The sequence below is a fragment of the Mobula hypostoma genome, chromosome 1, assembly GCF_963921235.1.
Source record: "Mobula hypostoma chromosome 1, sMobHyp1.1, whole genome shotgun sequence".
NCBI lineage: Eukaryota > Metazoa > Chordata > Chondrichthyes > Myliobatiformes > Myliobatidae > Mobula > Mobula hypostoma.
The window spans coordinates 7,297,501-7,312,556 of record NC_086097.1 but is presented as its reverse complement, the minus strand read 5'-3'; the positions used below and the strand labels follow the sequence as shown (position 1 = coordinate 7,312,556).

The following is a 15,056-nucleotide window of genomic DNA, read 5'->3' as shown; positions in this document are numbered from 1 at the left end:
CTTTTTCAGCTTAAAGGAAGCAGTGCAATTTCATCAGCATTGATCACAAATGATTATTTAAATAAGAATTGGAGGGTCTTATCTGAATATTTTTACTGATGGCTCAGTGGACCCAGAGAGCAGTAGGGCAGGATTTGGGATGTATGTAACCATATAACCATATAACAATTACAGCACGGAAACAGGCCATCTCGGCCCTTCTAGTCCGTATGTGTCTCAACTTGGAGTTAAGATTGATCACCGGGTTTCAGATGGTGTTTCTGTCTTTGCAACAGAATTATTAGCAATCCTCTGGGCCTTATGGAGGATAGAAGACTCTCGACCACGTAGGGTTATCATCTGTTCGGATTCTGCTGCTGCCTCAGAGTCTATAAAAGGGAGTAAATCAAAAGCTCGTCCTGACATAGTTATTGAGATTCTCTTAGTGTTTAGAGTAGGGAAGATGGGTTGTGCAGTTAGACTTTCATGGATACCTGGGCATGCTGGGGTGGAAGGAAATGAAATTGTGGATGGCATTACAAAGTCTTCCTTACAGAGCAGGCAAGTAGAAATTAGAGTTCCCCTAGGCAGAGCAGAATTGAGAAGTAGGATTAAAAAAGATATAGAGAAGAAGTAGCAGGAGGATTGGAAAAATGAATTAAGGGGCAGCCATTATTTTTCTAGTTACCCACTAGTTAAAAAGGTCTCAGACTGTTACCTTTAAGTCGTAGAGATATGGTGAAATTTACAAGACTTAGGTTGGGGCATTGTGGGCTAAACTACTATTTCAAGATAATAGGAAAACATCCTACTGGATTATGTGACTGTGGTAGTTCAGAGACAGTCCAGCATGTTTTACTGAGCTGTAATCGATACAAAATTGAAAGAAGCATGTTGTTCAAGAGGCGATCTGGCTTAAATTTATTTTGATTTTCTATTAGATCTTTGTTTGGCCATCAAGAGAATCAATATCTGATTGAAGACTATTATTCAGTTTATACGCGAGACTAGGTTGTATTCAAGAATTTGAGTTCCTTGAAGTTCTATAATTAATTATACATCCTGCAGAGGGCTGTAATACGCCTAGATGCGTCTAAACAGCCGGAAATAGAAGAAGAAGGGGTTTAGTTGTTGTTCAGACCAGACATCAGAATGGGGAAGAAATATGATCTAAGTGACCATGGAATGATTGGTGATACCAGATGGGGTGATTTGAGAGTCTCTGATCTGGGATTTTCACACACAGCAATCTCTGAGTTTACAAAAATGATGCGATAAGCAAAAGCACACCCAGTGAGTATCAGTTCTGAGGTTGAAAATGCCTTGTTAATGAGAGAGGTCAGAGGAGAATGACCAGAATGGTTCAAGCTGACAGGAAGATGACAGTAACCCAAATAACCATGTTTTACTTTGGTGGTGTGCAGAAAAGCATCTCTGAATGCAGAACATGATGAACTTTGAAGAGGATGGTCTACAGCCGCAGAAGACCACGGACGTAGTGACCACTGAGTGAATATAAATGAAAATTGTGAATGATATTTAAAAAGCACAGTAAATTATCTCATCACCTTTAATAATTGAAAGACAGAGTCAGTAATGGAACAAATTCCTAATTTGCAGGTATGGGAAATGCATATAAAACCTTGTGTTATTGTGATTTTTTTTTTGGTAACCTACTATATTATTTTCAACCTCTTCAGGTGGGTTCAACATATTTTTTTGCTTTTCCGTCCTACTTATTCCAAATTGTTTAGCTTCTGCATTGAGTTAAACTTGTAGATGACCCTTGTCTCCCAATGGTATCAAGATTGCAGGCAGTCTTAATATATAGTTTTGCTTCAGATGGCAGTCTGAAGATAATAAGTTAAAAAAAAAGCTTTTCCAGAAACTAGGTTTTAGCTGGTGAGGAATTAATTTCAGCATGAGATGGAGAACATTGGATTTGTTTTAAGAACATTAGTTGATACTTAATAGATGATTAAGTGAGTATACAAAATAATGCAGGGTACAGACGGAATAAATGCAATTAGGCATTTGCCATTGAAGTTGGGTGAAACTACAACCAAAGGTCATGGGTTAAGGGTGAAAGGTGAAAAGTTTAAGTGAAACATGAGGGGAACCTTCTTCATTCAGAGGGTTGTGAAATTGTGGAATGAGCTGCCAGAGTATGCAAGCTAAATTTCAATGTTTAAGAGAAGTTTGGATAGGTACATGGATGGTAAGGGTATGGAGGGCAACAGTCCCATTGCAGTTCAATGTGAGTAGGTAGTTTAAATAAGATCATAACCATAAGATGTAGGAGCAGAAGTAGGCCATTCGGCCTATCGAGTCTGCTCCGCCATTCAATCATGGGCTGATCTGATTCCTCCAGTCATCCCCACTCCCCCGCCTTCACCCCATAGCCTTTGATGCCCTGGCTAATAAAGAACCTATCTATCTCTGCGTTAAATACACCCAGTGACTTGGCCTCCACAGCTACTCATGGCAACAAATTCCATAAAGTTAACACCCTCTGACGAAAGTAATTTCTCCGCATCTCAGATCTAAAAGGATGTCCTTCAGTCCTAAAGTCGTGCCCTCTTGTCCTAGAATCCCCTACCATGGGAAATAACTTTGCCACATCTGATCTGTTCAGGCCTTATAACATTCGGAATATTTCTATGAGATCCCCTCCTCATTCTGCTGAACTCCAGGGAATACAGCCCAAGAGCTGCCAGACGTTCCTCATACGGTAACCCTTTCATTCCTGGAATCATTCTCATGAATCTCCTCTGAACCCTCTCCAATGTCAGTCCATCCTTTCTAAAATAAGGAGCCTAAAACTGTGCACAATATTCCAAGTGTAGTCTCACGAGTGCCTTATAGAACCTCAACATTACATCCCTGCTATTATATTCTATACCTCTAGAAATGAATGTCAATATTGCATTCATCTTCTTCACAACTGACTCAACCTGGAGGTTAACCTTTAGGTTGTCTTGCACAAGGGCTCCTAAGACCCTTTGCTTCTCTGCATTTTGAATTCTCTCCCCATCTAAATAATAGTCTGCCCATTTATTCTTCCAGCAAAGTGCATGACCATACACTTTATAACATTGTATTTCATTTGCCACTTCTTTGCCCAGTCCCCTAAACTATCTAAGTCTCTCTGTAGGCTCTCTGTTTCCGCAACACTACCCGCTCCTCTGCCTATCTTTGAATCAACGGCAAAATTTAGCCACAAAACCATTAATACCATCGGCCAAATTATTGACATGCATTCTAAAAAGCAGCGGTCCCAACACCGACCCCTGTGGAACTCCACTGGTAACCGGCAGCCAGCCAGAATAGGATTCCTTTACTCCCACTTCCTGTTTTCTGCCGACCAGCCAATACTCCACCCATGCTAGTAACTTCCCAGTAATTCCATGAGCTCTTATCTTGCTAAGCAGCCTCGTGTGTGGCACCTTATCAAAGGCCTTCTGAAAATTCAAGTACACCACGTCTACTGCATCTTCTTTGTCTACCCTGCTTGTAAGTTCCTCAAAAAATTGCAGTAGGTTTGTCAGGCAGGATTTTCCTTTCAGGAAACCATGCTGGCTCAGGCCTATCTTGTCATGTGCCACCAGGTACTCCGTAATCTCATCCCTAACAATTGATTCCAACAACTTCCCAACCACTGATGTCAGGCTAACAGGTCTACAGTTTCCTTTCTGCTGCTTCCCACGCCTCTTAAATAGCGGAGCAACACTTGTAATTTCTCAGTCATCCAGTAAAATGCCAGAATCTATTGATTCTTGAAAGATCATCGTTAATGCCTCCGCAATCTCTCTAGCTACTTCCTTCGTAACCTGAGGATGCATTCCATCAGTCCAGGAGAGTTATCCACCCTCAGACCATTCAGCTTCCTGAGCACCTTCTCAGTCATAACTTTCACTATACAAGCTTCACTTCCCTGACACTCTTGAATGTCCAGTATACTGCAGACGTCTTCCACTGCGAAGACTGATGCAAAATTCGCATTCAGTTCCTCTGCCTTCTCTGCATCTCTCATTACAATATCTCCAGTGTCATTTTGTATTGGTCCTATATCTTCCTGCGACTCTCTTTTACCCTTTATATACTTAAAAAAGCTTTTAGTTCTTTGATATTAGTCGCCAGCTTCCTTTCATGATTCATCTTTTCCTTCCTAATGACCTTCTTAGTTTCCTTGTGTAAGTTTTTAAAAGATTCGCAATCCTCTACTTTCCCACTAGCTCTGGCTTCCTTGTATGCCCTCTCTTTGCTTTTATTTTTGATCTGACTTCACTTGTCAGCCATGGTAGTATCCTTCTTCCCTTTGAAAATATCTTCTAATTTTGGAATATATCTGTCTTGCACTTCCCTCATTTTTCGCAGAAACTCCAGCCATTACTGCTGTGCTGTCCTTCCTGCAAATGTCCCTTTCCAGCCAACTCCAGTCAGTTCCCCTCTCATGCCATTGTAATTTCCTTTATTCCACTGAAATACCGACACATTGGATTTTATTTTTGCCTTCTCAAATTTCAATGTGAACTCGGTCATATTGTGATCACTGATCACTGAGGGTTCCTTAACCTTAAGCTCTCTTATCACCTCCAGATCATTGCACAACATCCAATCCAGCACAGCTGATCCCCTGGTGGGGTCAACAACAAGCTGTTCTAAAAAGCCATCCCTCGGAGATTCTACAACTTCTGTCTCTTGAGGTCCAGTACTTGACCTAGTTTTCCCAATCCACTTTCATGTTAAAATCCCCAACGATTATCATGACGTTGACTTTCTGACACGTCTTTTCTATCTCCTGCTGTAATTTGTAATTCACATCCTGGGGGCCTGTATACAAATGCCGTTAGGTTCCTTTTACCCTTGCCATTTCCTAACTCAACCCATAGAGACTCAACATCTCTTTCAAATGATTTAATATTACTACTTACACACAGAGCCACACCATCCCCTCTGCCTACTAACCTATCTGTCTGATGCACCGTATACCTTGGACGTTCAGCTCCCAATGGCAGCCATTCTTTAGCCAAGTTCCCTCCAAACTAGAAAAACTGAAGGGCCTGTTTCTGGGCTACACTTTCCTGTGACTCTACGGCTCTATATTGTTCTCTGTCCCTCTTGCTCTTTGCTGCCGGAGGAAGTTGCAGACATCTTGGGCCTTGCCCAAGGTTTAATTGACACATTTTATGGATTGGACTCTACAGTTCATGTTATGTTCTGTTTCTTGTTACTCCTTTTCTACTGCTATTTTGTGCAATCTTTGATCGGGGCAGACTTGCTCTGCAGCCTGCAGTCAACAAACGACACAGCACCAAATTGAACATTCCTAGACTGTGTCAAGGACTCCGTGGTTTGATATTTAATATTCTGCGCGTTGCTCACTCAATTTAGTTCACTTGTGTGATTTGTTCTTTTTTTTTTGCACGTTGGGTATTTGGTGCTTTCTTTGTATGGGTTCCATCATGTTTCTTTGTTTCGTGACCGTCTGCAGGAAGACAAATCTCAGGGTTGTATATTGCATATGTACTTTGATTAGAAATATATTTTGAGTCTTTGAATCTTTGCTCCAGTGCAGTATCCTTGGAAAATCATAACACAATAGTACATTTTCAGATTTAATTCAGAGATCTTCATTTTTCTACATTTGCTATTTTTTTAAAGTTCAATTGATGTCAACAGAATTGAAAGCCATGAGGGATGTTTAATGACTGACTAAGTGAATTAATATCGTTTATTTTACACTGCTCACCAAACTGAAAAATTCCTCCACTGATTGAATTAGGACTCTTCATTTGAAAAGACTGAGTTCATTACCGAGAGTACATTTCTGAAATTACTTTTATTAGTAGAGGTGGCAATATTATGCTTGCATTTAACATGAAATAGTTTGGCTCCATGCTGTGTTTCTCAGACTGACGGGTTACATTGAATGCAGTTAAATCAGTATTAAAAGAGACTATCAGTGAAATAAGGTCTCTATTAAAACAGTTAGAATAACTTGTTCATCCTGCTCAAGAGCAAGACACTTTTCTAATTGTTAATTGTGGGCAGATGAAAATATTTCATTATCTTCCTACTTACTTAATATAATTTATTAGATTTTTCCTATCAATAATATCTTTTTGTTATTAGGCCTAATTTCACTTTCAATGAACACATTTCAAATAATCTATACCACAGATGGCACATATTTGAATAAACACATCTTTTTACCTGTGGTCTTCCTTTTTATCTATTAGATATATCCACATAAGACCATAACACTAAGATATAAGATCAGAATTAGGCCATTTGGCCCATTGAGTCTGCTCTGCCATTACATCACTTTCCCTCTCAACCCCAATTGACTGCTTTCATCCCTTAATGCCCTGAACAATCAAGAACCTATCAACCTCTGCCTTAAATATACCCCATGACTTGGCTTCCAGAGCCACCTGCGGCAATGAATTCCACAGAGACACCAATCTCTGACTAAAGAAATTCCTCCACATTTCCATCCTAAAAGCATATCCCTCTATTCTGAGGCTGTGTTCTCTGGTCTTAGACACCATAGACTTCCTCTCTACATCTACTCTATCAAGACCTTCCAGCATTCAATAGGTTTCAATAAGATCCTCCTTCATTCTTCTGAGTTCCTGTGAGTAGAAGCCCAGAGCCATCAAATGCTCCTCATATGATAAGCCTTTCATTCCCAGATCATCTTTGAGAACCTCCTTTAAACTCTCTCCAATGTCAGCACATCCTTTCTTTAACTTAAATTTCATTGTCATCTGACTGTACATAGAACATAGAATAGTACAGCACAGTACAGGCCTTTCTGCCCACAATGTTGTGCCGACCCTCAAACCCTGCCTCCCATATAAGCCCCCACCTTAAATTCCTCCATATACCTGTCTAGTAGTTTGTTAAACTTCACTAGTGTATCTGCCTCCACCACTGATGTATACAGCTAAATGAAATGGCATTCCTCCGGAACATGGCGCACCCACAATACATATACCACACAAACAAACAATTAGCACAAACAAGTTAATAATGTATAATTTAAAGTGCATGTAGTGCACAGCACAGGTAACCACTCAATGGTAGAGTAAATGGTAAATAGCTTGGTGTCCTAGTGATGAGACCTTGGTGGTAGTAGGGTATTCATCAGTTTCATCGCCTCCAGGCTAGCAATCCGAGTCCTCAGAATCAGGTTTAATAAAACACCGCATATGTTGTGAAATTTGTTGTCTTTGCAGGAGTAATACCGTGCAATACATAATAACAGAGAAAAAAACTGAACCACAGTAAGTGTGTGGGTGTAGTGCAAAAATAGAAATAAAAAGTAGTGAGAGTGAGTTAGTGTTCATGGGTTCAATGTCCTTTCAAAAATCAATGTCCATTCAGAAGCTGGTCCTGAATCGCCGAGTACGTGGCTTTAGGCTTCTGTACCTAAAGGAGCAGAAGATGGCAGGACGACGCAGTTTGCACGGCCACTCCGGTGAATGAAATCTGTAATCTGTCAAGTAGGGTGCCGTGCACAATCCTGATTTGATGGAGACAGATGTGAGAGAATGGAGGAACATCTGGAGAAACTTCTGAAATGTCTTTTTCACTGCTGCTGCTACTGTGTGGCCAGAATCTCCGGAGGGGAAGGCCCTGAGTCCTCGGCTTTACTTGTTGCTCGGCAGCCGGGATGGAGTTGAAGCGTTCGGCAGAGGTGGTGCTCGGTGCTTGGTATCGAAGGGCTGGTCGGAGGCTCGAAGTTTTCGGATAGACTCAGAGTCAGCTGTGGTCGGGTGCTTCCAATGCATCGACAGTTGTCGGTGCCTGGAGGTTTATGGCAGAGAGAGTTTCTCCCTTCTGCTGCTTGCTGTCGGGGACTATCAGGAGTCGAACGGAACTTTGAGACTTTTTTTACCATTCCCATGGTCTGCTCTTTATCAACTTATGGTATTGTTTTGCACTGCTGTAACTATATGTTATAATTATGTGGTCTTGTCAGTGTTAGTCTTTGGTTTGTCCTTTTTTTTGTGATATCACTCAGGAGGAACATTGTATCATTTCTTAATGCATGCGTGTATTTCTAAATGACAATAAATGAGGATTGAGTGTCCTCATAATCTAATCTAATCTACCTCCTCCATGATGGTAGCAATGAGATCAAGGCATTGCCTGGATGATGGGGGCCCGTAATGGTGGACAGTGTCTTTTTGAGGCATTGCACCTTGAAGATGTCCAGGATACTATGGAGGCTAATGCCCATGGTGGAGCAAACTATGTTTACAAGTCTCTAGAGCTTATTTCGATCTTGTACAGTAGACCCCTCTCCATACCAAACAGTGATGCAGATGCTCCTGTGCCTCCTCGTGGGTCAAAGAGGTTGTGGTATGAGTGGCAAGGATCTCCAAAAATGCTTTGGGCCCTTTGTACATTGCTCCCAGTAAATGTCATAAACAGTGGGTAGGGAGATCCCAGGCTGAAAGTAAACCTAGACACATTTGTACACATTTCCCCATGAGGCATTCGAACATTTTCCTGAAGCGTTAAGTCAGTGTTTATTGTAGCACTCAGCTAGGTGTTTCTGGTGCATTACCTGCTTCATTAGTAGCTCTTCCATGCTTGCAAAATGCTCGGAAGTGTGACTCAAAATGTTTCACGGTTGTTCTGCACTTGGTTTCCTGTGTGGTAGAAACTGAAATCGTATATAAATATTGCACAGGTTTTGTCTGCTCTTTCACTCTGTAAGCATACCTCACTTTTCATACCAACACAACACACACAGTTTGCTGGAGGATCTCAGCAGGTAGTCATATAGTCATAGACATAGTCAGACTTTATTGATCCTGGAGGAAATTGGTTTTTGTTGCAGTTGCCCCATAAATAATTAAATAGTAATAAAACCATAAGTAATTAAATAGTAATATGTAAATTATGCCAGGAAATAAGTCCAGAACCAGCCTATTGGCTCAGAGCGTTTGACCCTCCACGGGAGGAGTTGTAAAGTTTGATGGCCACAGACAGGAATGACTTCCTATGACGCTCTGTGTTGCATCTCGGTGGAATGAGTCTCTGGCTGAATGTACTCCTGTGCCCAACCAGTACATTATGTAGTGGATGGGAGACATTGTCCAAGATGACATGTAACTTGGACAGCATCCTCTTTTCAGACACCACCGTCAGAGAGTCCAGTTCCATCCCCACAACATCACTGGCCTTACGAATGAGTTTTTGATTCTTTTGGTGTCTGCCACCCTCAGCCTGCTGCCCCAGCACACAACAGCAAACATGATAGCACTGGCCACCACAGACTCGTAGGACATCCTCAGCATTGTCCGGCAGATGTTAAAGGACCTCAGTCTCCTCAGGAAACAGAGACGGCTCTGACCCTTCTTGTAGACAGCCTCAGTGTTCTTTGACCAGACCAGTTTATTGTCAATTCGTATCCCCAAGTATTTGTAATCCTCCACCATGTTCACACTGACCCCCTGGATGGAAACGGGGGTCACCGGTACCTTAGCTCTCCTCAGTTTTACCACCAGCTCCTTAGTACTTTTCACATTAAGCTGCAGATAATTCTGCTCACACCATGTGACAAAGTTTCCTACCGTAGCCCTGTACTCAGCCTCATCTCCCTTGCTGATGCATCCAACTATGGCAGAGTCATCAGAAAACTTCTGAAGATGACAAGACTCTGTGCAGTAGTTGAAGTCCGAGGTGTAAATGGTGAAGAGAAAGGGAGACAAGACAGTCCCCTGTGGAGCCCCAGTGCTGCTGATCACTCTGTTGGACACACAGTGTTGCAAGCTCACGTACTGTGGTCTGCCAGTCAGGTAATCAAGAATCCATGACACCAGGAAAGCATCCACCTTCATCGCTGTCAGCTTCTCCTCCAGCAGAGCAAGGCAGATGGTGTTGAACACACTGGAGAAGTCCACAAATATGACCCTCACAGTGCGCACTGGCTTGTCCAGGTGGGCGTAGACACGGTTCAGCAGGTTGACGATGGCATCCTCAACTCCTAGTCGGGGCTGGTAGGCAAACTGGAGGAGATCTAAGTGTGGCCTGACCATAGGTCAGGCAGCATCTATGGAAATGTATTAACATTCGGCGTTTCGGGCTGATACTCTTGTTCAGGACTGGAAAGGAAGAGGGAAGGTGCCAGAATAAATAGATGGGGGAGGTGAAGAAGGCCAGCTGAAGATAGTTAATGAAACCAGGTGGGTGAGAAAGGTAAAGGGCTAGAGAGGAAGGAATCTGATAGGAGAGTGGACCATAGGAGAAAGAGGATCTGCAGGGAGGTGATAGGCAGGTGAGAAGGCAGAGTGAGGAATAGAGGAGACGGAAGGGGAATGGATTTTTTTATACCAGAAGGAGAAATTAATGTTTATACCATTAGGTTGGTCGCTACCTAGACGGAATATGAGGGGTTACTCCTCTCCTGAGGGTGGCCTTACCTTGGAACAGGAGAAATTTTTATATTGTCATCTTTTGATACTACTTAAAATATACTTAATATATATGGTACATAATATAACGGGAAGGGGAAGAAGGATAGCTAGAAAGTAATAGGTAAAACTACAGGGTGGGAAAAATGAAGGGCTGGAGAGGAAGGAAACTGACAGGAGAGGGGATTGAACCATGGGAGATATTATGTAGAGTATAAATGTATATTTTAATGTAAAAGCTGGTAGGATATTCCCTTGCTATTCCTCACTTGGATTATTTGATGCTTTCTGAGCATGAGATCAGATGCTTAAATTTGTATTTATAACAATAAACAGGAGAAGGGCTGGTTGTCTTTCTCCTGAATTCATGTCCTGCCAGTGAAACTGCATCCTCCAAATTTATACATTTCAAAGCCACACATTCTGTCAGTTTTGTTAGCAGGTCATTAATTAAGGGGGAAAGAACAGCCTGTATCCTGTTTTTCATTACAGTAGGAATCTTACACCTTCCAGTTGTTGATCCTTCTGCAGGTTATAGAGCAAGTACTTTGAGATATTCTTACAAGATTTAGAATTTAAATAGTGGAGTTTGGAATATTCCAGAGCAAATAATTCACAACTCATGATTATAACTGTCAGGATTAAAGGAGTGGGGAATTAAGAGAAAAAAAATTATGCCATTAGGACTGGATATCTTTAGCACTGGAACATTCCTGAACTATTCCAGATGTCATGAGAGCAAGTCCAAATAGTAGCAAGAATAACACACTCCTGATGGTCTGCAAAACTTCTGCTTGAATTATCTGAGAGCATGTAACACATACACAGTAGAAAGGGTGCAGTCATTGGGAAGCTGGAGGATCTGACAAAGATGAAGTGTTACAGCAATAACAGCCATGTAGATTTGTTGTTCTGTGCTGAGATCAAACAGCCAACTTAGCGCTGCCAACTTTTTATATTGATTGCCACTTTTTGTTGGCGCAGCACAATCTAGACCAAAAAAAAAACAAATTGGTAAGCAAAGAGGATGGAGTGCCAAAAGGAGCTCAGGCCAGCAGGAGTCTGGAGGAGAGGTGGCTGAGGGTGCAGAGTGCCAGACTACAGAGCATACAAGGATTCGTGACTTACTTTCCACTTCAGTTTGTCTGCATGTCTGTCGTTATCTTCAAATTCCTCAGCTCCAGCTTTTAGTATTCGCTTGATGGGAGAGGAGTTGGATTGAATTTATCAGTGGATGCACTAGTGCGTGACAAGAATGCTGTGCCCATGATACTCAGTGTCCTGGGCTATATATATATTTTTGCTGATGTGTGCCTGTTTGTCAGCGATCATAATTATACCGTATGTGCTGTGTGTGACTGTCGGATCTGTGCTTTGCACCTTGGCCCTGGAGGAAGACTGTTTTGTTTGGCTGTATTCATGGTATGTTTGAATTGACCATTAAACTTGAACTTTTACTTTTTTACACAGTTACTTTGCACAGAGAGTTTCTTCTTATAAAAGTGTTTTGTTTTAAAAAAAATCAACAAGTAACTAAAAGTACATTTAAGTTAGAGTTTGCACATTCAGCCAAGATTAATTTAACATTTACTTTCCATGGAAATTTATTAATAGCACTTTTCCTGTGGAAAATTGTAGAATACAATCACCACAAACAATGAAGAGTCGAGTGAAGGCGAGGCTGACTTGAGGGCTGTGGCGTGTGGGTATGATGCAAGATCAAACAATGGTCAAAACAGAGTTGGGGCGTGTGAAGTGGAGGAGTTTCAGAGCCCGTCCACCTAAAGGTGGATCGATGTAAGGTTGGGTTCAGGCCGAAACGTGGTGGTAAGATCCAGGTCCAGAGCGTATCAGTGTGACATGGCCCGGTGGTAGAATGCGGGACAACCTGGTTCTGGGACACTTAAACACCGGGCAAGATGGATTGAAATGACAGGGTGCTGGGATGAGAGGCAAGAGTCAGGCCGCTTCCACTCGTTACTCTGCAACATTTACTCCGCTCTGCGTGGCACTGAGGCTGAGAATGTGGGCCTGCTTCAGGCTTTTTATCTGTGAGTTCCATAACATTTGTTCTGCTGTGTGATGAACTGAGGCTGAGGTTATGGGCCTCTTCTGGCTGCTCCGGGCCTTGTGTCTGTGGACTCACTTTTGTGCTGAATACTGTTGCTTGTTTTTATTGTTCTCTCTGTCTCTCTGTCTCTCTGTCTCTCTGTCTCTCTGTCTCTCTGTCTCTCTGTCTCTCTGTCTCTCTGTCTCTCTGTCTCTCTGTCTCTCTGTCTCTCTGTCTCTCTGTCTCTCTGTCTCTCTGTCTCTCTGTCTCTCTGTCTCTCTGTCTCTCTTTTTGATTATTTCCTTTTTAAATTAGGTTCCATTGGGTTTCTGGTTTTGTGGCTGCTTGTAAGGAGAAGAATTTCAAGGTTGTATAATTTATACATACATTGATAATAATTATACTTTGAACTTTGAATCAAGGAAAACAGTGTTAATCACAATTATTCAGCCACTATTCATTCTCCCCTTTTTAATTATTTTCTGTTTTTCTGATTTTGCATTAATCCTCATTGTCTAAGTACCATGGAGGCCGATGCTTTACTAGTGAAGTTCTGGCTTTCTGTTCCAAGTCGACATAACCCATTTCTTCATGGCAACCACTGGGCAGTGAGATTATGCTCAGAGAAAAGTTGATTAGAGCAGAACAGAATCATAAAGTTGAGGGCAGCCTTACTGTTCATTCACTCATTATGTGACATAGGTGATCATGGTCTATCCCTAACCATGCTTGTTCTTGGCGATGTTTTCTGCAGAAGTGGTTTGCCATTGCTTTCTTGTGGGCAGAGTTTTTACAAGACGGGTGACCCCAGTAATTATCGATACTCTTCAGCGCTCGTCTCTCTGGCGTCAGTGGTCACATAACCAGGACATGTCATCTGCACCAGCTGATCGTACGACCGTCCACCATCTGCTCCCATGGCTTCACATGACCCTGATTGGGGAGCTAAGCAGGTGCTGCACCTGGCCCAAAGGTGATCTGCAGGCTAGCAGAGGGAAGGGTCACCTTGTACCTCCTTTGGTAGAAATGTACGTATCTCCATGCTGACACCTTGGCTTTAGTGTTGGCCTGCAAGAAAATGAATCTCATGGTAGTATATGGTGACATATAGCATACTGTGAAAAAGTCTTAGACACATATATGATGCTCCATGTTGCCTTTCTCAACATCCTTTGCTTCTGCCAGATTTACAACCTCACACTTGCTCCACATTGACAAATACAGTATTGTGTGAAAGTCTTCGTCACCCTTGCCCGAAACATCAACTCTACACTTTTCTTAGATGTTGCCTGACCTGCTGACGTCCTCCAGCATATGTGTGCATTTACAGTAAATACAAAGAAACAGAACAGAATCAATGAAAAACTGCACACAACAAAGACAAACAACCAACATGCCAAAGACAACTAACTGTACAAATACAAAAAAGAGAGAAAAAACAAGATAATAATAAATAACTAAGCAAAAAAAATGTGAACTGAAATATGCCTTTACATGTTGTGTTTTGTATTCTGTTCATTTCTTTTGTTGCCACTTGCATGATTTTTTTTGTGTAGGGGGTGAATGGGGTTTGATGTTTTCCTTTGACTGGGTTGGTTCGATGGTTCTTTGTTTTGTGACTCTGTGGGGAATATGAATTTCAGGGTTGTATACTGCATACTGTCTATACTGCGATAGTAAATATACTTTGAATTTTTGAACATGAGTTGTAGTGCTTTAAAGTAAGTCCATAGACTGGGGGAGTAGTTCAGTGTTGAGGTAAGCAAAAAAGAATGAAGTTATGCCCCCTAGTTCAAAAGCATGATGTTTGAGGAGTAATAACTGTTCCTGAAGCTGACAGCGTGGATCCTAGTGCTTCTCTACCTCCTCCCTGATGGCAGTAGTGAGAACAGAGCATGGCCTCAATGGGCAATGCAGGCCATGGGACGATCTCTTTTACATAACTTGGTTGACATGGACGATTGGGCCCAAGAGCCTGTGACATTATGGCCCAATTCCCACAGCTCCTTCTTATCAGGCCTATCCTTGCTATGACGCAAACACGAGGAATTCTGCAGATGCTGGAAATTCAAGCAACACACATCAAAGTTGCTGGTGAACGCAGCAGGCCAGGCAGCATCTCTAGGAAGAGGTACAGTCGATGTTTCAGGCCAAGACCCTTCATCAGACCCTCCTGACGAAGGGTCTTGGCCTGAAACGTCGACTGTACCTCTTCCTAGAGATGCTGCCTGGCCTGCTACGTTCACCAGCAACTTTGATGTGTGTTGCTATCCTTGCTATGAGTTTTTCAAACGTTCCAATATTAGTGGCAGGGAATGTTGTAAAAGAACTGGCAAGAATAGTACAGAAAGCACCATTTTAAAGCATCATTCAGAACAGTGCAATTTCTAGTCCTTTATCAGTTGCATTGATCCTTAAGTCTGGTGCAACACAAGCAAGAGGCTGGAGGAACTCAGCAGGTCAGGCAGCATCTACTGAAATGAACAAACAGACAGTGCTTTGGGCTAAGGCTCTTCTTGAAAGTCAGTGTTTATTTTCTCCAGTTGTGACAATATGTTCCCTAGCCACAGACCCCTTCCCTCTTCCTGCTGTTT

The 15,056-nt window shown here is 42.1% G+C and overlaps 1 long non-coding RNA gene across 1 annotated transcript; it reads left to right on the top strand.

Moving 5' to 3' along the window:
* The first annotated feature begins 11,659 nt into the window (after positions 1 to 11,659).
* Positions 11,660 to 14,109, top strand: LOC134350999 (uncharacterized). The gene is made up of 3 exons (XR_010019048.1): positions 11,660 to 11,834; positions 12,778 to 12,829; positions 13,217 to 14,109. It is a non-coding gene; the product is annotated as an uncharacterized LOC134350999 (long non-coding RNA).
* The last annotated feature ends 947 nt before the right edge of the window (positions 14,110 to 15,056 follow it).